Source organism: Corvus hawaiiensis, chromosome 1 (assembly GCF_020740725.1).
Source record: "Corvus hawaiiensis isolate bCorHaw1 chromosome 1, bCorHaw1.pri.cur, whole genome shotgun sequence".
NCBI classification, from domain to species: domain Eukaryota; kingdom Metazoa; phylum Chordata; class Aves; order Passeriformes; family Corvidae; genus Corvus; species Corvus hawaiiensis.
Window position 1 is genome coordinate 24,622,495 of NC_063213.1, and position 23,661 is coordinate 24,646,155.

At 42.8% G+C, this 23,661-nt stretch overlaps 1 protein-coding gene across 14 annotated transcripts in view; it reads right to left on the minus strand.

Annotated features, from left to right (window-relative positions):
• The window catches only part of TNS3 (tensin 3), a 229,842-nt gene that overhangs the window by 160,969 nt on the left and 45,212 nt on the right, over positions 1-23,661 (minus strand). For 8 of the 14 annotated variants that reach the window (XM_048296677.1, XM_048296756.1, XM_048296735.1 and 5 more), the window contains exon 2: positions 5,806-5,850. The exons of 4 other annotated variants lie outside the window; for them this stretch is intronic. The gene's annotated coding sequence lies outside the window, so the exon portion shown is untranslated. Of the gene's footprint in view, positions 1-5,805; positions 5,851-22,085; positions 22,219-23,661 lie in introns of all 14 variants that reach the window. 2 more of the 14 variants (XM_048296674.1, XM_048296699.1) reach the window with 2 other exon arrangements.

A 23,661-nucleotide genomic window follows, 5' to 3' on the forward strand; every position in this document is an offset into this window, starting at 1 on the left:
TGAACGCCCGACCGAGAGGGGCGGCGCGCGGGCAGCGGCTGGCGGCGATGGTGGTGGAACGGAGCCGCGCCCAGCCGAGACGCGTGCTGGAGCAGGGCGCGGGGGAGTCATCGCTCGGGGGCCCGGCCGAGACGTGGGTGCAGCGCCCGACAGCGGCAGCGAAGCTGCGACCAGAGGAGGCGACGCACGGAGAACTGAGCGGCACGGCCCGGCCCGGCCCGCGCAGCCCCGAACGCGACCCCGGGAAGAGCGCGCAGGCACGAGCAGCTCCGACAATTCCAACACGGGAGCGACCGAAGGAGAGAGCAAAGACGCAGCAAGACAGAAAACAGCAGCCACTCGGAAAAAGGAAAAGATCATAGCAACTAAGACCTTAGGGATAGTAAAATGGTATAATGTTAAGCAAAATTATGGTTTTATAACAAGGTGTGACAACCAGCAAGACATATTCGTGCATAGAACTGCTATTAAAAAGAATAACCCTGAAAAATGCATCCCAAGCTTGGGAGATGGAGAGGTGGTGGAATTTAATATTGTACTAGGGAGAAAAGGGTTACAAGCATCGCAGGTCACTGGGCCTGATGGTGTTCCTGTAAAAGGCAGTATATATGCAAAAAATCGTAGTCATGTTAGACAGTATCTCCATTGTAAGCCCCCCCTACAGTTTCCCTTCCCTAATCCCACCTTTCCCTTTTACCCTATGTCCTATTACCCCCAGTGTATTCCCAATCCGTTTTTTCATCCATGGTTTCCCTCACAAAACCATGCTTTTGCCAATTGTTTCCCCAAAAATCCCTTTCCAATGCCGAGTGGGGGATGAAAAGGGGGAGGGAAGAAGTTAAACCCTCTCCTGCCTCAGTTTCCCCACAAAGCATGCTCAGAGAATTCTGTCTCCCTTCTGTCAGCCCTAAGATGTTCCAGAGAATCTGTTTGGACATTTAAAGACTCAGGAGGGTGGCTTGTTTTGTTTTGAAACTGTTCTTGTTATGTTTATCCAGTTGTTTTCATTCTCCTTTTATTAAAATAAAACGGGTGAGGTGTTGGGGTCTCCTCCCCTGCCGTGTAGCCCTGGGAGAGGGGCCCTGAGGGCACAGACACGGGGCTTCCCTGTCCCTGCTCAGCCTCGTTCCCATTGGTTGGTTTGTGTTCCCTGCGCGGGCAGAAGGACCCTTGGTCCCGTGACTGGAACAGTTCCTCGGCAGAGCTCCGGCCATGCAGCTGGAGAAATAAACATCTCTCTGAAACAGCTATCAAGAATCTGTCTGTCCGTATATATATATTTCCTTTCCACGGGACTCCTGGTTTGATATATGCGTGTTGCAGGATCCCCACTGCAACAATCGTCCAGAAAAAAATCAGCATCCAGGATAGAAGTACACAGAGGTAAGGAAGCTGACAGTCGCACACTGCATATATGTGTGCATTCAGCAGGTGCTGTACTAAGGAAGTATGAACACTAAAAGCGCATTTATCAGGGAGGTCATCAGTCAGGTTATTACATCTTCAAAAAGCAGAAGATAACAAGCTTTCCAAATCTGCATGAAGATCTCATTAAAGGTATTCAGCAGGATGAAGAAATGGCAGTATCAGTCCAGTTTCCTCCTCTCCCCACACATATTCTTATTTACCTACTTTATTTTAACCCAGGCTATCAGCATGGCTCATAGGACCTACTGACAAAGACAGTATTAATGACTGCATTAAGTCTACCTGGCTGTTGTACTTCGAAAGGCTGGAGTTACACTAAGCAAGGAACAGATTGGAGACCAGCAGCTGTGGCCAAAACATCTTCACTCAACACCTATGTTCTCCACACCAAACCAGGTACTTCAATTTATTCCTCTACGTCAGAAGCAATGGTATTCCAAACACTCCTGTTTCAGTTTGTAAACAGCTCTAGTTAAACAAGCAATCCCATACATCTGCACTAATGATAGTAACTCATATTGAAAACAGCACTCTGTGTGTATGCCTGAATTTATGTCCTTATCTATTTCCTCTTTTTATAAATTTATCTTACTTAATGTAGTTAAGACTGTTCCAAACAGTAATCAAAACCAACATATTTTATGTAACAACTTAAAATAGAAACAGTTTTTGCATTTCATATTAAACCTGAGGACTCAAAATTTTTGGCTTACAAAATTTTGTATTCAGTAATTTAAGAAGCAGTAGACAACCTCATGTGGAAAATTAAAATCTTCATTGTGCACTTTTGGGTAAAGCTTAATTTCTTTCATAACATCTAGTTTCACTTTTTCCTGCTATTTTACTGAAGCTTTGACAATTTTTTTCTATCAAGTTATAATCAACCATTTTCAGGAGACAGAACCTAAGTAGTATTACACAGACTTCTACGAAATGTTTTATAGGATAAGGGCCACTCCAAAAATCAGAAGCATTTACTCAACAATCCTGGTCCAGGATGCAAATTCACTACTTTCATTGGACAGCAGACAACTCGTGGTTAGTCATTTATTTTGTATTTTTCCTGCTGTTCCTGTGTGGTCTTTGAAAACACAAGCTGATGAAAAACACTCTACTTGCAACTGTAGACTTTGCACACCTTCTTTTTTTTTTTTTTTTGGTATTATAAGATTGGTGGTACCAACTACTCTGAACACAATTGTTTCATGTTAAAACAGTATATGGGATCAAAGTCTTGATCATATTCCCTTACTGCTACTAACCACAGATAATATACAGAACCCACACTTACCACATAAACAAATCAGAGGAAATTTTGAGATAGTACAGGTACTAGGTAGGTTTGTATTTTTACTGAAGAACATGAATGACACACTGTTGGGGTTCCTCCCCCCTGGCGTGGGGTCCGGGGGGAAGGGGCCCTGGGGTAGAGGCATGGGGTTTCCCTACTCCCTGGTCAACCTCGCTCCCCATTGGTTGTTTTGTGTTCCCCTGCCTGGGGAGGACCCTGGTGGTCCTGCGATTGTCAGAGTTTTCCAGCAGTCCTCTGGCCATGTGGCTGGAGAATAAACATCTCTGAAACTTCCATGAAGAATCAGTCCCTATTTCTTTCCACAGGCCTCACTGTCTGATACATGTTGCAGAAATCCCCACTGCAGCTACACACAAAAAAAAAAAAACAACCAAACAAAAAACCAGCAAGTACTAGTGTCAAAACTTCCTGGTTAAAACTATCATTCATTTTACAACGACAGTTTCGTGATGCAGAAATATTTTTTAAAATGCTAAGGAGGAATCAGTGTTAGCCTGACGGTAACAGACACACTGTTCACTGCAACAAACAGCAAAATAAGGCTCTTCTTCCAATCCACACACTGCTTCCAGCTCTGACCATCCTTCACACTCTGGTACCTGAATCACTACTATGGAAAGTAGGCTGTTCAGGCTTTGGCAGACATGCTGAGCACAAGATGCACTCACCCTTTGCCATACAGAAAGGGAAAGCACATGCCATGCAAGGTTCAACCTTTACCTCTATTTGAGAGGGCAAATGTAAGAAAAATTTAGCAGCAAAGCAAACCATATTATGGTAAAAGAATGAATCAATAGCAAGCTAATAATTATAATTACACCTACTTCTGCTGAACCTCAGATTTTTATACGTAAAAGAGTTTTAATTAACCTTAATTCCACCTTATTAATATAACCATTTTCACTTCAGTCCCAGGCTGGAGATAGGACAACACCCTTCCCTGCCTGTTCAAATGGTCTCCACCTTTTCAGTTAGCTATTCCAAATATTAACCGTTAGCCATTCAAATATTAACCTCTAGCAAGAGTACAAGAAAATAGCCATCTTGACAAATTTTATAAATTTAGGTCACTGACTAGTACAGGCTGCAACCAACTGGGACCACTCTATGTTCTCATCCAGCCAGGAAAAGATTTGTTGCTACTGGCCTGAGGTTGGGAACTTTAATTCCTCTCCTCTGCCATATGAATGAACCAGAATAATGTAAAATGGCATAAGTACAAGGATCATATTCAGCTACAAGACCTAAAGCTCTTGTGGAAATGGAAATCAAACACAACAGACATTTATGGAGTCCCTGCTCTGCAGCTGATTAACTTGGTCACTCACCCAAGGACAAATAGTTAAACTATTACATCAAGAAAAACAATTATATAAAATGCAACTGTTGCTTAACTCAACTGACCTGGTCTTTCCTTTTGGCTCAAAAACCCATGCACTTTAAATTTCCAAATAACTATCCTAGTTATTTCTCTGGCACTAAAATCAGGGTCTCTTACCACAGCAAGTGAAGAAAAATTCACCAAGGCCCAAGGAATCCACTTGAAACACTAACTTCTTCCTTCTACCAACCACAAAGCTCCACAAACCCTTACTCTTCTTATCAAATACTCTCCAATCTCATTGGTATCACTTCATCAGGGTTTTTCAGTTTCCATTCACATCTGTAGCACCAAGGCTACTTTCATATTGGCACACTGGAAAAGTACTCTGCTTTTCTACTCTTTTCTCAGAAAACAAGTTTCCTTTAAAGCCTTCATAATTTCTACTTTATCATAGGTTAGATTTCCTTTCTTGCACTTTTAGAGGGTTTCATTCATTCATTCATTCATTCAGAGCAGTTACTACTCCTTCTGCCTCATAGAAAAAAAAAGGGAAAACACTGCTAGAACAGATTCTTCAAATACAGTAATTTCCTAGATCACAGTAATTTGAAAAAACAATAGTCCCATGACACACTTGCCAAAATCTGAAATTTCATGGAAATTTATAACAAAAAACATGTGAAACTACAGAATGCTTATTTAAAAGGCTTAGTTAGTTTTGACATCCAAATATTCCAGTAACATCTTCATTATTACAGAGTACATCATGTAATGTATCAATATTGCTGTTGAAATCAACTAAAACTTCTGAAGCATCTTCATTGCCTGGACATGTTTGTTTGCAGGTCTGTTGACAAGGCAGGTCTGCATGCTGGTATTTTTATAAATGTTGTGAAGGGAAAGCACAAATATTGTTTTTTCAAAACCTGAGGTGTGCCTGTGATCATCTATTAATGAAGAAGAGGTAATCTTTCAGAAAAAAGCTACCAAGTCTCAGTCTAGCCTAAAGTATTAGCAGGTCTTCATCACTCAACAGATTTCACCCAAAAAGCCAGATGGTCAGAGGTTTTACTCTTTCAAAATTTTTTAATCTGGCAAAGACTTCTTAACAAGCAGCAAGCCATTTGACAAAACCAAGCAACTAAGAGCAAGCAGTGAATCTGCAGCATTGGGAAAACACCACCTGCAAGTGTACAGTTAGCTGTATGTTGACTTTTTAGTATTATGTGACTTTCTTTGTATAATGCAGTTTAGGGCAGGAAAATCTGTAAACTTTTTCAGCTGTCACTGTACATCAACATGGCCCCTGTCCTTTCCTTTACGGCAAAAGTACAATTTCCAAACAAGAACTCACTTTTCTACAAACACATACAACCGTATCGACCAAACCACAGTCAGAACACACACTATTCTCCCAAGCAAGAGTGTACATGAGAGAAAGGGGAAAAGAGAGAACTGCCTCTTGATCATGTTCTTTCAGCAAAGATTTATAATCCCTTAATGTTGCCAAACAAACTTGATACTTAGAGCCAAAGAGAGCCTAGTCTATATGCTTGTTTTGTTCGTTAATTTTCAGTACACACAAGATTGTAAGGCAGTAAAATTTTTTAAAAGCTGCAACCTTCAGCATTAGAGAAACCACAAGGAATGTACAGATGTGATTATCTTCTTCCAAGTTAAAAGCATTACTTCAGAAACATCAGCAAATAAAATATGTTGAATCACTGATGAATGAACATACCTCAGTTTGTCTACAAGCCAACTCTCCAGATGAACTGTTGTGAGCCTGTTTTAAACAAAGGGTTGCTTTAATTAGTGAAATATTACTAACTGACAGGGCAAATTCCAAAAATACTTCACAACAATTAGAAACCTTTTTCCCCCCACTAAAACAATTTTTAAATAGCACTTAACCCCTACACAGCCACATAGGTATGCTCTAAGTATATCCATTTCTCCTCTGTACATCAAAAAACCAGTTAAGTGAGAAATAAAAATGTTTACCAAAGCATCTGAAAAAGCTTCCCAATATTACTATCAGAGATCAAGGCAACATTTCATTTCAGACCTGTATCAGATCCCACTAGATCTGAAGGTTTCTACAGGGGGCAGAGGGAAGAGTGGTGGCACAGGGAGAAACGCGTAAAGGAAAGCAAAATGCCAGACAACTGTTCAACCAGTTTTCACTTCAGGTTAAGTTCAATTCACAGCCTGTTATTATACTGACTGCAACTGTCACCTTCCCCTAGCTGCAATTAATTGTCCACCTTTTTGCTCTCCAGTTATTCTTTCACCACCTTGAGCAACCTAACACACCACAGTTCACCATGTGCACCCGAGACTCCAACCTGTCCCCACAACATCCTCTATACAGTAACAAGCATATTGTGTTTATACATGATAGCAACTTGAACTCTGGAAATCAAAATTTACTGCTGACAGAACAGGTAGTAAGACATCAATACCAGTGCAGATATTTTTAAACAAAGAAACATCATTTTGCAAACAAACAAAGGATGAAGTATTTTTTTTTAGAATAAGTGATAAAATTCTTTAAAAGTTAAGCCAAACCAAACTCTGCAATTTAGCAACCTGAACTACTATATTCTATTCACTCAACCATGACAAATTAATCTTTTCCATGCAAAACACACACATATACACAAGCTATTAATTGTATAATTCCTGTACCGCAACATATAGATGCCCTTTTTGCTCTTACTGCTTGCAGGTGCTGCGACTACAGACAGACGTCTTCAGACTAAATGACATGTCTTGTCATAGTAACACTTTGCAGAAAATTTATTATCTTTCTATTACTCTGCCTTTTGGAGGATGGCTGTGTTTAACTGTCTTTCTGTGACTGAAATCACTGTGCTTTGTGAAAAGGAGAGCATCTCTTACAGACTTCTTGGTTTATGTGAGGTATCCTCAAAACATCAGGCTGCCTGAACCGAGATTAAGATTTTGTTCATGTAACTGAAGTGTTCCAATGAGCTCAGTCTCCAAAAAGCAAGGTGATCCTACAAGGTCATCTAAGTGAAAATTTCTAGCAGAATCAGATTACCTGGAATTCAGTCTTACAGTTGTCTAATTCATGCCATCATTTCCAAGCATTCCAGTCAGCATAAACTTGTAGAGTTTATAATCTACTGCAATGCTTACTTGCATCATGACCTATGCTAAGACTTTCTCTTCACCACTGACTGATCTATCTAAATCTAGAAGCAAATACTTCCACAGAGACAGCAACAAACAATTATCCTCCAAGGTCCCCCAAAGGTCCTCATATAAGTCCTAATATCAAAATTAAAAAAAAAAAACATTTTTATAGGTATTGCACAGTTCATTTCCTTTGACTCACTCAACTTGCTTTAGTCATCAGCTTCTTTTTTTAAAGAGACATTTGTTAAGAAATCAATTCAATTATTAGAGACCACTTACTGCTCCTGAAAAATGGTAGCAGATGGCAGAATTGCCAATTCTTCTAATTTTTTTAACACTACTATATCACCCAAGATCTCTCAAACACAAAAACCCCCATGCTTTACTCGGTTCACTCAAATTTAACCTCAAATACACAATCTTCTACTAGCAGACACCCAGCTACCAGCAGGTGACAATCACTGTGAGTTCAGGAGGTTTAAACTGCCCCCAGTTTCTTTCAAAAAGACCTCTGTGAGGTGGGTGAGAAGAGTGCTTAATATTCTTTCCTTAGGACCCAAAGCACCTAGAATGAGCCACAAACTAAAAGCACAAAAGCATCAAGGTAAGTCATCTAATCAAAGCTGGACAGACTACCTTTTTTCATTCTAGAACATGGCCTTTGTCAAACACATTTCTGAACAAAATTCTGTGAGATTTTAAAATAATCAAAGAGTGATCCCAATTCAAAGCAAACTCCTAAAATCTTTAAATGTAGAAGCAACACTGGGGAAAATTCCACTAAAAAAACACTATAAGCCTATGCCAGGTCTCTGACTTATGCGCTACTAGTTTTTAATTAAGACATAAAATCTTCATTTGGGGCATCATATACTCTCAAAGGGATGAAAAGTTCCAAATGACACATGTGGACATACAAAACCTTTCAAAGTGTCTTCTGGGGTGGGGAAGAGGTAGGGGATTAAATCTCTCTGTAACCCGACTGTTGGGGTCCCTCCCCTGCCGTGGAGCCCTGGGAGAGGGGCCCTGAGGGCACAGACACGGGGTTTCCCTGCCCCTGCTCAGCCTCGTTCCCATTGGTTGGTTTGTGTTCCCTGCGCGGGCAGAAGGACCCTTGGTCCCGTGACTGGAGCAGTTCCTCAGCAGAGCTCCGGCCATGCGGCTGGAGAAATAAACATCTCTGAAACAGCTATCAAGAATCTGTCTGTCCTATATATTTCCTTTCCACGGGACTCCTGGTTTGATATATGCGTGTTGCAGGATCCCCACTGCAACAAATGGTGGAGATTTGAGAGCAGAACGATCCCCGATCCCTAAGCGACTGATTTGTGTGAGTAAACCCTGGAAACTTTGGATTCCTCTTCTTGGTTTTGCTTTGCTATTCCGTATCTAAACTATGGAGGAACCGTGGGAAGACTCTTGGCTCTCAGAGCCGCATATGGACATTTATCTTAAAATGATTCTTGAACAACGATTTGTAAATTTTAGCTTGATTCAAGCTCAGAAAGAACTGAAACACTTCCTGGCATGGTTGTTTAAGAACTTTTTCTATGTTTCTTGGGATTTAATTCTTACGAAGGGCTTTTGGAAAACCGTTTGGACACAGTTAATACTGGAGTCAAGATATATGCCGATGGAAGAATATTTTCGTGAATATTATTTAGTTACCGAGACTGTTGAGCAATGTCGGCTGTGTCTTGGCGAAGGGAAGCCTGACACAGGGACCGTGCGGCCCAGGCCATGTGCACCGAGCGCTCTGCGAGCAGCAGCGAGGCAGTTCCCGCGCGCGGGCGGAGCCACGCGAGCCGCAGTGTCGGTGGCGGAGCGAGGCGCGGCGGGAGCGGCGGGACCCGACGGTGCTCACACGGCGCAGCACAGCGCGTGGTGGAGCGAGCCCCGGGAATGCCCGACCGAGAGGGGCGGCGTGCAGGCGGCGGCTGGCGGCGATGGCGGTGGAGCGGAGCCGCGCCCAGCCGAGACGCGCGCTGGAGCAGGGCACGGGGGAGTCATCGCTCGGGGGCCCGGCCGAGACGTGGGTGCAGTGCCCGACAGCGGCAGCGAAGCTGCGACCAGAGGAGGCGACGCACGGAGAACTGAGCGGCACGGCCCGGCCCGGCCCGCACAGCCCCGAACGCGACCCCGGGAAGAGCACGCAGGCATCAGCAGCCCCGACAATTCCAACACGGGAGCGACCGAAAGAGACAGCAAAGACGCAGCGAGACAGAAAACAGCAGCCACTCGGAAAAAGGAAAAGATCATAGCAACTAAGACCTTAGGGATAGTAAAATGGTATAATGTTAAGCAAAATTATGGTTTTATAACAAGGTGTGACAACCAGCAAGACATATTCGTGCATAGAACTGCTATTAAAAAGAATAACCCTGAAAAATGCATCCCAAGCTTGGGAGATGGAGAGGTGGTGGAATTTAATATTGTACTAGGGAGAAAAGGGTTACAAGCATCGCAGGTCACTGGGCCTGATGGTGTTCCTGTAAAAGGCAGTATATATGCAAAAAACAGTAGTCATGTTAGACAGTATCTCCATTGTAAGCCCCCCCTACAGTTTCCCTTTCCTAATCCCACCTTTCCCTTTTACCCTATGTCCTATTACCCCCAGTGTATTCCCAATCCGTTTTTTCATCCATGGTTTCCCTCACAAAACCATGCTTTTGCCAATTGTTTCCCCAAAAATCCCTTTCCAATGCCGAGTGGGGGATGAAAAGGGGGAGGGAAGAAGTTAAACCCTCTCCTGCCTCAGTTTCCCCACAAAGCATGCCTGGAGAGTTCTGTCTCCCTTCTGTCAGCCCTAAGATGTTCCACAGAATCTGTTTGGACATTTAAAGACTCAGGAGGGTGGCTTGTTTTGTTTTGAAACTGTTCTTGTTATGTTTATCCAGTTGTTTTCATTCTCCTTTTATTAAAATAAAACGGGTGAGGTGTTGGAGTCCCTCCCCTGCCGTGTAGCCCTGGGAGAGGGGCCCTGAGGGCACAGACACGGGGTTTCCCTGTCCCTGCTCAGCCTCGTTCCCATTGGTTGGTTTGTGTTCCCTGCGCGGGCAGAAGGACCCTCGGGTCCCGTGACTGGAGCAGTTCCTCAGCAGAGCTCCGGCCATGCAGCTGGAGAAATAAACATCTCTGAAACAGCTATCAAGAATCTGTCTGTCCATATATATTTCCTTTCCACGGGACTCCTGGTTTGATATATGCGTGTTGCAGGATCCCCACTGCAACACCCGACCACTGCTATCTTACCTGCAGTATAAGCACCCAATCCTGAGAAAATACAATGCAGAATTCTAAGAAAATACAATGCAAAGAAAATTCTCACTCTTTTGCAATATCTTGACTTAAAAGAGCAACTTGAGAGGAGGCAGGGCAATACAAGTTCAACAGAGAACAAGCTTAATAGTCTTTAAGATGTTTGGCTGAGAAGCAGAGCATAACATTTGCTATCAGCAGACCCTTGTCTATTTTCAGGTCACTTAAATGTATATGATCCCTTCTACCCACATTTAAGAGGTCTGAAGTTGAAATAAACAAGAAAAATATGTTCATGAGAGCAAACTCTTGTGGATTGTCAATAAATAAAATTTTTCTAAACTCACTATAATTTCTATGCAGTAACCAAATACTACAGATAACCACAACATTATACACTGAGACACAGAGGCTGAGTGCTACTGAGCAGTTTTACTTCCCTCATCCTGCAGAATACATGATGTTGTTCTGGACGATTAGTGTCAATTTCTTCAAGAGTTGTAGCTTAGGAGTTGTGCAGCCCTGCTTCCCATTGAAATTCTTCCTGCATTCCCTCTATCTAGTCTGGAACTCCATGTCAGCAGACAGAGAAATGTCGTCCTGCAGGCAAGAATGAACAATCTCTCCCCAATTACAGAGTCATGTGTGGGCTATAAGCAATTTTCCAAACATAAAAGGAAGGCAGGAATTTTCTATCCCTACATGAGCAAGCTAAAACAAGCCAACCTGCAGATGGAAAGGATCAAAGCATCTAAGTCACCTGAAAATTAATCCCCTTCAGGAATATTCAGCACCTCCCATCCACACATATGATATCCCTTCAGTTCCTCCCAGAGCAAAAAGTCAGTCTTTGAAATTAAAATGATTACCCAGAATACTGTCATGGTTTGACACTGGCCAAATGTACACACATCCATGGAAGTCACTCACTCCTCCTCTGCTACAGCTGGGCAGAGGAGAGAAAAAAATTAACAAAGGATTCACGAGCTAAGGACTGGAAGAAAACACCCCAAGGGCTCAACTTAGAGGTACAAAATGAGTTTATTACTAACAAAATCAGAGGAGGATAATGATAAGTAAAATAAACCTTTAAAAACACCTTTTCTTTCTCCAACACCTCCCTCCTTCCCACCAACAGTGCAGGGAGACAGAGCATGGGAGTTTTGGTCAGTTCATCACCTGAAGTTTTCTTCTGCTACACAGGGAGAGGAGTCCTTCCCCTGTGGGTCCCTTCCCATGGGAGACAGTTCTCAGTGAACTTCTCCAGCATGGTTCCAGTCTCATGAGCAGTCCTCCTAAAACCTCCAAAAACATACCCCTCATTTCTCTTTGAGGGGCTATGTTTCTTCCCTTTCCATCTCCAGATATGCACAAGCAGATAGCTGAGAGACAATTTTATCCCCATTCTCTGCCAAACCTGATATTAGGCTTTGTCAAAATGATTCACTGCAGGTTCAGACTGGAAATGGCACCCACATCACACAAGTGTCATTTTCATATGTCTGTCCTTTCCAAAAGCTAAAATAGCAAAACTAATATTTATCATCTGTAACTCTTTGAAACAAATTTATTTTATAGAAAGGAAAAAGTGCAAGTGAGAAGCTAAATATGTTAGGAAAAGCAACTAGACACATGAAGAGAGGTAGTTCTTCTAATATTGCCATTTGAGCTGCCACTGCTTTGTGGGAAGAGATGGGATAGAGTTGAGTTGCGGGCTTTAGGACCTGCCTGCAGAGGCACGTGGCAGCACAAAGGAGGATATGGCAGCACAAAGGAGCTTGTCTCCACCAGACCCTGGGGGGAGGAGGTCTCACACGGCAGACCCCTACGGAGAGGAGGCTGCCGGGAGCCGACGGATGGGTGAACGGCGAGTGATCATCCCATAGAAGGACATTTAGAAAGTGTGTTGCTGATGTGGCAACGCGGTCAGATAGTGAGAATTGCCATGTAAGGAAATACTGCGCCTTGAAAAAGTGTAAAAAACCAGCTCATTTATTTGAATAAACAATTCAGATTCCCTGCTGCTCTGGGTCCATGCCTCAATCCCTGACAAATGGTGCCCCCTGTGAGGAGCTTATTATACACCTAATTGCGCATCCATCCGTGAGCCCTGTGGGACTTGAAGTGCTGCTGAAAGCAGCAGGAACATGGGCCAGAGATCAATCCCTGCAGTTGTAGGTGAACCACAGGGGACATGGGGGCTGGACAGTCCTCATCGGACAGCCATGTTTTCGAACTTATGTCTCATTTACTTGAAAAACATGGAAAGCCTCCCCAATCCCTTAAAATTATGCTGCGTTGGACGGCTTCCAAAGTGCCCACACGAAACCCGAGCACCGCCTTTTCATCGGAGTTATGGGACCGAGTTGCGCAAAGTGACACAGCACTGACAAAGCTTTTGTGTCCATGGAGGACAGTGTGCAAGGTGCTCACAGCACATGCAGCACCCAGAGACCAGACAAAGAAGGATGCTTGTGCCACGGTGGCAGCTGTGGCAACCCCTTCTCCACCGCCAGCGAGCGACTGTAAGTCTGTCGGGGCTGTGGAAGGAGAACCAGAAGATAGCCCCTCATGCGCCAACCCGTTTGACCCTGGAGGGGAACCAGACAATATCATAGAAGAGCTTGCCCCGCCCTGTGCCATATGGCATCAGCTAGAGCTGTGTCATAGCGAGTGGCTGGAGCCAGGGGGACCCTTCCTGGTAGTGTGTTCCCTCTCTGTTTCCCCTCTGCAAGAGTGCAGCGGCGGCAGCAGACGCATGCGGGGCACAGGGGCGCAGTGCCAGCGAGCACACAGCGCCAGTGAGCACATGGCAGCGAGCGTAGAGGAATTCCTTGTGGAGTGGGGGCATAGGATACCCCAGGAGAGCTTGAGCACCCCAGAGCTGTTGCAGAAGTACCCCTGACGGGGCCTCAGGCTGAAGATAGGCTTGCAAGGCACCTGCTAGCTGGCAGCCTTGAACAGCCTTGGGAAAAGGTATACACTGGTCAGCTCCCCCGCTGCTTAGAGGCTTTCTTGTGGGAAAAGTATAACTTGGTGTAGGTAAACAATAAAACTGGAGCACGATGCTCAAATAGTATCGGTGTTCGTGTCGTGTCTCAGGCTGGCTCTCCTGCACCTGGGACCCCCCCCCGCTAAAGGCGAGCACATTGCAGAGACAGGAAAAGGCAGCGAACACTGTGCCAGCGACACAGCGGATCTGGCAGAGCAATCGCGGCTCTCTGCATGTGGGAAGTGAGAAGATGGGCCAACAGACCTCTGCAAGCCGCCCAACCCGCGCCGCCGCCCGACCCACGCCGCTACAGCCAGGGCTCGCATCTGCTGCAGACCCTCATGAGCTGATGCCATGCTGGAGAAAAGAACTGAGTGGACCGATGGCCCCTTCCTCGGGGGTAGGAGAGCTGCAGCATTTGCACTGGCTTGTGCGGGAGCAGCTGCGGGCTAGGCATGTCACTCTTGCAGCTGGTCCATAAAACTCTCCTGTTTTCCTTATTCAAAATGTTGCCACAATCCTGGACCCTATCTCAAAGATTGCTTTTTTACCGTAGCACCTTGTGACCCCCCCTGCATTGTTTTGATTGCTTTTTGTGATGGATAATAATTCTGATTTGTAAGCTCTTTTCAAACAGAAATTAACTGATATGTTTTTTCAAAGTACTCTTTTCCTACTTGAAGAAACTGGAAGAACAGCTCCCACATTGCTGCTTCCTTGACGTAGAAAAGGTTACCACTGAAATGAAAGACCATAAAAGCCTCTCATTCTGCAGCAACTTCTGACTTGGGGCTTGTTACCTTTTGAAACCACTTAGAGAGTTAATGTTATTATAATTGTAATGTCCAGAGCCTGGACTTATATACATTCTGTGAAATGGTGAAGTATTTAAGCAGTTGAAGATAAGCACTTTGCTTATTTTTGCTCTGAGAGTGCTTGTTGTTCTATTTGATGCACTCTTTTACTGTTCATAGTAAGAAAACTGCATGTTATGTGACACATTTTCCGGAATTTGGTAAGTTGAAATATGTTCTTGTTATGATTGATAACCTTTCCACATATATTTTTGCTTCTGCCCATACAGGTGAGCATGCAGAATGGGCCCATAGCGCTCTCAAGTCCATACCATTAAAACAAAAAAAGGGGGTGCAAAGATGGGGTATACCCCTCATAAAAGACTGCAAAAAGCTTTATATGTTCTTAATTTTTCAATCGCATTCAGAATGATCACAGGCTCACTTAGGAAAAGCTGAGGTATTTGGTAGGAATCTTGAAAGTGGAAAATGAGAAGGCCCCTTTCCGTTGATAGCCTGGGGGCAAAGATACGCTTGTGTTTCCACAGATTCCAGTGCAAGAGTGGTCCAACCAGCCTTGGATACTCCAGCCTCATAATCAGCTTGTGGGGAACATAAACTCTTCTGAAGTCATATTCCTAACTGATATTAATAAAGTTTTTAGGCAATTTTGTAGGTATTTTAGGGAAACCCTCTCAGTCAAGGCTTGAGGCTCTGGCCAAGCCCTAGCCCTGGCTGACTGAGGATTATACCATCAGACCCAGGTGTTTCTGCCCTAAAGGCATAATCAAGTCACTTTGAATTGTTGATTTGATCTTATAAAAGCTGAACCCTCTTTCAAAGTAAACTTGGAAGTCTTGCCTGGGAAAGATTCTCCAAGTCTTCACTATGAAATAGGACCTCCCCGCAACTGCAGACTGTGGGTGATGGTAAAAGTTTTAGACAACTTTATGCTGTTTAAGTTCAATCTGTTTAATCACTGTCTTCATACATAGGACTAGTTATTGGGTGTTTTCATCTATCCCCCTGTTCACAGGAAAAATACTTCTTTTGTGAGGAATGGAGCTTATTTGGTTCGGGCAGTGGGCCAAACATGTTCTAATGTTAGAAGTGTTTTGTTTCATGATTCTTGTTTGTATAAAACAAAAAAGAGGGAATTGTAGGAAGAGATGGGATATAGTTGAGTTGCGGGCTGTAGGACCTGCCTGCAGAGGCACGTGGCAGCACAAAGAAGCACATGGCGGCACAAAGGAGCTTGTCTCCACCGGACCCTGGGGGGAGGAGGTGTCACACAGCAGACCCCTACGGAGAGGAGGCTGCCAGGAGCTGATAGACGGGTGAACAGCGAGTGATCACCCCATAGAAGGACATTTAGGAAGTGTGTTGCTGATGTGGCAACACGGGATAGGTCACATAGTGAGAATTGCCATGTAAGGAAATACTGTGCCTTGAAAAAGTGTAGAGACCAGCTCGTTTCTTTGAATAAACTATTCAGATTCCCTGCTGGTCTGAGTCTGTGCCTCAATCATCAACACTGTTCAAGTGCATTTTACCCAATACTTTAGATGTCAAACTCTTTTGCCTCCTTCTCTTAAGGCAAGCTGAAAACTATCGTGATTTGGAGAAGGCCTTCACAAGAGATTCTGCTCTGCTAAACTATGGACAAAAGAGCTACATACTTGCGAAAAAAGTCTAAAGAATCTCATTGTTAACATAAATGGCCTAGTTTCATTCCTACAGAAGAATCAAAATTCCCATTTTTCGGAAATGGTGTTAGAAATAGGATACCTAGTAGTTGCTCCAGTTGGTTATGATGCCATGAAGATTTTTGCCTTTTCTTTTATACCCGTTATACCATTTTACAACTTCTGTACTCCTATTGCTTTTTGCCTACATTCTTAGACTTGTTTGTCAAGCTAAGAGACTAAACATTTTAGAAGCTTCGTAGCTGTCGTGCCCCAGACCCCAAGGTCCTCTCCGGAACACATTCTGTAAACCAAGATAGAACCATCCAGGGGAAGGTTCCTTGGGGAGGGGGGCTCACTTGAGCCTCTCATTGAGGAATCTCTGATAGATATGCTAATTAGTAAAACCTATAATGTTATACCCAATGTTGGGGGGGGAGGGGGACACAGATATAGACTTGGCAGGGTGCATCTCAATGCATATGACCTGGATGTGTACACCTAAGGATCCTTAAAATAAATACCAAGGTAAAATCCCTTTTCCCCTTCTAACCATGTATGACTCTTGATTTTAAGACCAGGAAAAGGCATCAGTTAGAGCTAGAGTAACAGAAATACAGCAGATTCTCACCATGTAAGAACATTGGCTAGATTAAGGAGGCAATGCTCCTGTGAGTTTACAAGCAAATCTATCCTATCATCCACGTTACATTCATCAGTTCCGCTGTAGTAAAGAGTATACCATTCCAGAAATTGTCACATTTCATTAGCTAATAGATCCAGCTACACCTGAAATACTTCATTATATCAGCTCTCTCACACTGAGGTTGCACTCAATCTTCATGTGAGCATAACACTCTTCCACAAAGCGCACGAAAACTTCAGTTCTGAATACAGTACATCAGTTACTTGAATGGAAATTCCCAAATCTATTAGCATGTACAGAAAATTTCATGGACATAGTAAACAAATAAAACTGGTGCCCAATTTAGTGTCATTAAAAAATAAATGGAGCAAGCTGACCACTCTTGGGAACTGTCTTAAGACGGCTCATGACTTACAGGAAGACCTTGATTTGCTCTGCTTGCATGCTTCATTTCTCTCACCACTTCAAGTATAATGAAGTGAACAAACATGCCTGCTCGAACATTCCAGCTGTTTTGAGATATTTTTCCTTCTCAGCTCTACAGGTCTTTAGAACACTACACGTAACTGTAACAGCAGCCAGTTGCATAACACCCAGATGCATAAGTGAAAGCAAGTAAACTGAACAATCAAAAAATGTTAATACAGCCAATGCTCCCTCTACAAGCACTGTAAAAGAAGCATCCATTTCCTTGAAGACTTCTCCCACAGCAGCAACACCCGCAGCCTTGTTCTAAGCACAAGGATGCACAATTCCACCTGGTTAAGCAACATCAGGCATCACCATGCAAATGAATGCAACCTGAGAAATTCAAGTTGCTTTGCAAGCGGTCGGAACAGTAATCAAATCCCAAAAGACAGAAAATGGATTCAAGGAAGCTGTGTCAAACTCTTTTCCTTCATATCATTTTACTTTTCAAGCTATGTTAGTGATGACTATCTCAGTATGAATCAGAACAGCAAGAACATGTGGCAGCAAAGTCTGTTTTGCTTATATTTCAGTCCTGTGCTCCAAATGTTAATCACCACATTCTTTAAAAACAAAATGAAAACAAATCAAAAAATCCATCCCCTGCTACAGCTGAGCAGAGGAGAGAAAAAAATTAAACGAAGGGTTCATGAGTTGAGATAAGGACCAGGAGAAAACACTCCAAGAGCAAAACAGGCTCAACTCAGAAGTACAAAGTAAATTTATTACTAACAAAGTCAGAGGAGGATAATGAGAAATAAAATAAGCCCTTAAAAACACCTCTTCTTCCCCCAACACCTCCCTCCTTCCCACCAACAGCACAGGGAGACAGGGCATGAGGGTTTGGTCAGGTCATCACCCGAGATTTTTCCACTGCTCAGGGAGAGGAGTTCTTCCCCTGCTACGCCATGGGGTCCCTTCCCACAGGAGACAGTTCTCCATGAACTCCTCCAGCATGGTTCCAATCTCACAAGCAGCAGTCCTCCCAAAACTGCTGCAGCATGGGTCACTCTTCCATGGGGTGCAGTCCTCCAAGGACAGGCTGCTCCAGCTTGGAAGCAAGGGGCCCCTCTTGATCACCGCCTCCTCCACATATCCACCCACTCCAGTATGGACACCTCCCTCACAGGCTGTGGGTGGATCTCTGCATACCCGTGGACCCCCATGGGCTGCAGGGGGACAGCCTGCCTCGCCATGGTCATCACCACAGCCTGCAAAGGAATCTTGGCTCTGGCACCTGGAGCACTTCCTGCCTCTCCTTCTCCACTGACCCTGGTGTCCCCATGTTGTTTCCATCACATGCTCTCACCTCCTCCTCTTCTCTAGCTGGAAAAAACTGTGCCCCCACTTTGTTTTGATTTTCTTCTTAAATATGTTACCACAGAGACATTACCATCATCTCTAAATGGCCCATCTTTGGCCAGTGGCATATCCATCTTCAGACCCATCAGGGATTGGCTCTGCTGGACATGGTGGAAGCTTCTAGCAGCTTCTCAGAGAAGCCATCTCCATGGCTCCCTTGCTATAAAAACCAGGCTGTACAAAACCAACATAATTTTACTCGCATTTCAGTCCAGCTCAGCCTAACCACATTTTCTGCATTAAGCAGAATAACTACGTTTTCACAAAATCTCACACCTGCTGGGAACGTAGTCTCGCTTCAAAGCACACAGATAAAGGTGCTAACCAGGACAACTGGGTCTTTGTATGCAGTGTTAATTCATTGAACTACTGGTTGCCTTCTTCACAAATGAGCACAAGCCATTAGAAAACAATTCTCAAAGATTCTTCTGATTATTTATCAGTCCCTTCTAGCAACACGTGATCTTGTACCACATGATCATTGACCTTTTTGAATCTATTGTCTTAGACTAGACTGTGAATCAATGTTTAAGTCCTGGTTTTCCCCAGAAGTACTGTTCTGTACTTGCAGATTTGAGATGTCATAGCTGAACACAGCCACTCTTTCCCAATTAGCCCTCAAATCCTCTTTCTTGGTAAGTGGTATGCCATCTCCTGCAGGCCATAATGAAAACTGGAGTGCCTCATTAACTAGTCTCCAGCTTTCAGAAAAGGTCAGTTTGTTGACACACTTTATGACCCTAATATACAAAGAGAACAGCTATTATCTTTTCAGGGAAGAATGAGAATCTGCATTTCAAAATAAAATAGAGTAACAGCATGTATACACACAGGGAACAGTCAAAGTGTTTCAATGACATAGAAATAAAAAGCTAAAACTGCAATTTTTTATAATTAGTTTTCTTCAAAGTATCTTTGCACAGCAGAGAGAGCAGGTATTTAACAAAAGAATACTCCCAAGCAAGAGCTAAAAGATTTTGACACGCTACTCTTGCACTTCCTGGGGAATGGGGTTTTAACTGGCTTCTGACATAACTCCTCTAGAGGTTCATTTCCTAGATGGAACTATAAATCCCATGATGCACTTTATCAACCCTAACAATAAAACTACTGTGCTTCACCAAAGCCACTCCTTGGAGAAAAGTCCAGTGCTACCAAGGCTGGGGGTGGGGGCAGGGGGGAGAGAATATCACAAATTAAGCACATTACAGAAAGCAGCACAGAAGTAAAAGCAAAATATTAGACTGAAATGCAGAATTTTTAAGCTGCAAAAGGCAAGAACTCTATGGAAGAATATTAAGTGTCAAGCCAGAATTAAATCTATTTCCTCCTCTGCCCCATCATTAAGCATCTTGAAACACATAAGTAATTTAATATAGACAGACAAATCCTAACATAAGATTCAAGCTTACACGTTTAAATATACTTCTGGAAGGCAGGCAGGCAGGCAGGCAAAGGAGCAGCAGGGCAGCACCAAAATATTTTACATAACCACAGTATATAAGACAGAAAGAAATTAGACAAGTAAAAGAATATTGTCATCCATAAAATACTGCAGAACCCAAAAAGCTCTCAAATAACACAGAACAGTTGGAATCAACTGCAGCAAGGCCACTGCTGCATATCTGCTGACAGGGAACACCTGCAAGGTTACAAAAAGCACAAAACATGCAACTCCTTTGAAAACAACTATAGAATTGTTAGTCATTTCTTTCCACAGTCATAACTTATAAAGAAAGTGTGTAAGACTTGCCCATATTTACTTCCTATATTTTACTTATGGATTGAATATGCACTTCTAAAATGCGCATATTGCTGATATTTAAAAAACAGTTCTTCTTTCAACAAACCATACTCAAAGAGCAAGAGCAGCTAAGATAGAGTAGCAGAGTTTTTTAGATGCTTATAACCTTACAGCTCAAAAAAATCCAATACTGGGGCTAGACCAGACAAAACAGAAAGGAATTTTAGGAAGCAGGCTGATAACAATCTCAGTGGTTCAATTGAAACCTACTAATCTAAACATTTATTACTTAAAATCCAGTCTACTACTAAAAAGAAACCCACATTTTCCCCCAGAGCTTGATCTTAAACCTAACCTTAACCCTAACCTATTGAAATTGCCACTGGAAATGCCACGTTTCCCAGAACCTGCAGTAACAGGCTGTACTTGACTTTTGATTTTCCAAATCAAATCCATCTCAACTGAAAATAGAAATAGTCCTAAAGGCTGAGTGTGGCTGATAACTGCAAGAACAATTGAATGACTGCAAAAAAAAGATAGCATGCCTCAGGAATGGCTTATTTCTAACTTAGTGAAATACTTTGTGTTCTTAAAGGAAGTGTTTTCAGAGGTTTTTCAACACAAATTAAATTGATTACATACTAAAATCAATAGCAAATTATTAAACCATAGACCTAGGTTCTCATTTCTTGACCACTGCAACAGTCTATGTGTTTATTAGCTATAATCTGGTAACAACTCATTCATCAAAGCCAGAGGGAACAGTTTGTTACCAAAATCCAGGCAGCTAAAGTTTCTTCATGTATATATAATAAATTTAAAAATATCAAATTACCCATAACCTGGCAGATGTACAATATCAACAATTTGTTAAAAATTACATTTCAATTGCAAACACTACAGAAAAGTTCAGATCCACCAGGTAAACAAAACCTAGCATGTATTTTCAGAAAATCAGATGTTTCCAGAAGTACACAATACCCACAAAGATATTCTTTGCTCTCATAGCTACTACTTCCAGGATACTGACGGTTAGAAAAGTATCCCTTAACAAGTCACTATCACCCGTTCATCTTTAAAACCAGACAAAACAAAGCATGCATGCACACAAGCTGTATTTCCATGACTAACTCATTCACCATTAGGAGAAAAGTCACACCAGGCTGTGGAATACAGATCATGTCTCCTTCTTCACTAGCTCCATGAAAGGCAGAAAACAAGGATGCTCACGATGTGGTACACTCACGATGTGGTACAGAACCTAACACTGCTAAAGCTAGGGGTTACAAACCACCCACCTCTGGGAGAAACCTCTAATGGAGTAATCCATTAGCTTGTGGATCCATCCAACAGCTAGGAATGCCTGCCCTGAGCACATCTCACTCTCTCCTGTTACAGCAATTGCACTTCTTACTAAAGCACTGAAGCAGAAAGGGGATAATCTGCATGTACAGCATCCAAAGAGGCAAGACTGGAGGACCTCTAAGCCAGTACACTGTTCTCTGATGTGGAAGGCTCACCTTCAAGCTCCTTCTCACCTTTTCTTCCAGATTGCAGATGAACACCCCAAACACAGTGCTATGGTATCTGTCTCTTCTTGGCTCTCTGAATACTGGATTATTTACCACAACGGTCTAGTCTCAGATTCCAACACCAATTTTACCCCCCTTCTTCACAGTGGGTTGCCCTCAATTACCCCCATGCTGATAAACTACCGACTTACCTGTCTAACAGCAGCAAGCTATCTCTGCTAACCACTACAAACCCAGCCATGGCCCTGAAACAGGAAAAAACCTCAGTATGTCAGAGGATAGAGCTACTGACATTACTACAGCCACAGGACTGGAGATGGAGGATATAGCCACTTCTGCAAGGACAAGAAGCAATAGCAGTATCCAGACACTGACCAGCAGCATGAAAAAAGGTGCAGAATGTAGCATGCAGCTTTCTGGGCCCTCCTCATCCCCTCCAGAGAACAGGTGGCAAGCCAGATGGAAGTGTCCTCTGCGTCACTTTCAACTGCAGCAACTTGCTGAATCACTAGAACAGAGATACGGAAACCTGAGTGCACAAAAAAAGCCCCAAAATGCACTAATCAAGATGAATAAGGATGATTAGGACACAAAAATGTTCTATTTTCGCAACCAAGAAGACTTGCAAAAACCTGAAGTATTTGTCTGCTGAAAGATAAAAGGTGCAACGTGCTTTATATGGCACAAAGAAACCCTGATAGAGAAAATATTTCAGCAGAGACCCTGGTATCCAACAAGGCAATATTACATATTTATAAATATCCCTTGTCAAATTACACACTAGTGATTTCTTTTTACCTTATCTCCTCAAAAGAATTTCAGTAGTACTAGCTGCAGAAAAAAACCAGATACAGAAAAGACCTACAGAAGAAGGAAGCCAACCCGTTTTACTTCAACTAAAAAGACAGCTGTAAATACACTTCTTCTATTGATCAATGAGAATGTGCTTACAAAGCATAGAGTCTGAGAAATGGTATGCAAGGTACACAAGGCAGTTCAATGGTACATTGAAAATTTTATGTATGGTCTAATGTACATTCTTCCTTGTATTGAAAAGAGATCAAACTCACATCACAGGATTCCACAGTTTCCCCAACTAAAATGATCTCCTTCAAGAAAAACAATAACACAGCATTTTAATTGAAAGTAAAATCATATGTCTACAATCACCTTTTCACTCTGCCTGCAAGCATATAGATTTGACCAAATGAGGAGGAAAAAAGATGGCCTCTACTCTGCATTTTTTTTGTTTGTTTCTGTGGTTAAGGCTTAAAAGTTATCGTCACCAAAGTTTCCTTTTTTCAGTAAATTACTGCAAGACAGAAAGTTAAATTTAAAAAGGTAAGCTTTAGAGGTTTCTCCTGAATATATAAAACCTCATAGACTGTTCTCCAAACACCACCATTCTTTTTCTCATTCCCCAAATCACAAATAAATACATTCCTAAATGGATTCACATCCACTTTCTGCCATCCCCAAAGCTAAGAGAGTGTCTGTGCAGCTCACAGAACTACAAACACGTAACAGCATCTTCCCTTCCTCTGTCTCTGAGGCTGCTTAATTTTCTCAGATCCCTTTCAGTGGACGTACACTGAAAGAGGCTGTGTCAACCCATCTGTCCATTAGATTGCTGCATATCAATCTGCCACTTTATGCCTCAAGCAATTCATTATCTCAATTCTGTTATCACACAGGTCTATACCCGCAGAGTAATTAGATTGTAGCATGGTGGGGTGGGCAAGATGAGAGGGGGGTAGGGAGCAAAAGAAAAAAAAAGGTGGACATCTAATCCCTGTGAAGCAAGGCAATGTTAATTTCCTATCGCTGGCAAATCACTACAACAGACCCTGCAGTCTATGAAAATTCTGGCTTAATATATCAAGCACAGAAAGCGATACTCTTTTCCATAAGTTAACGAGTCCTAAATATGCAAATCCAGTTATAATCTTAA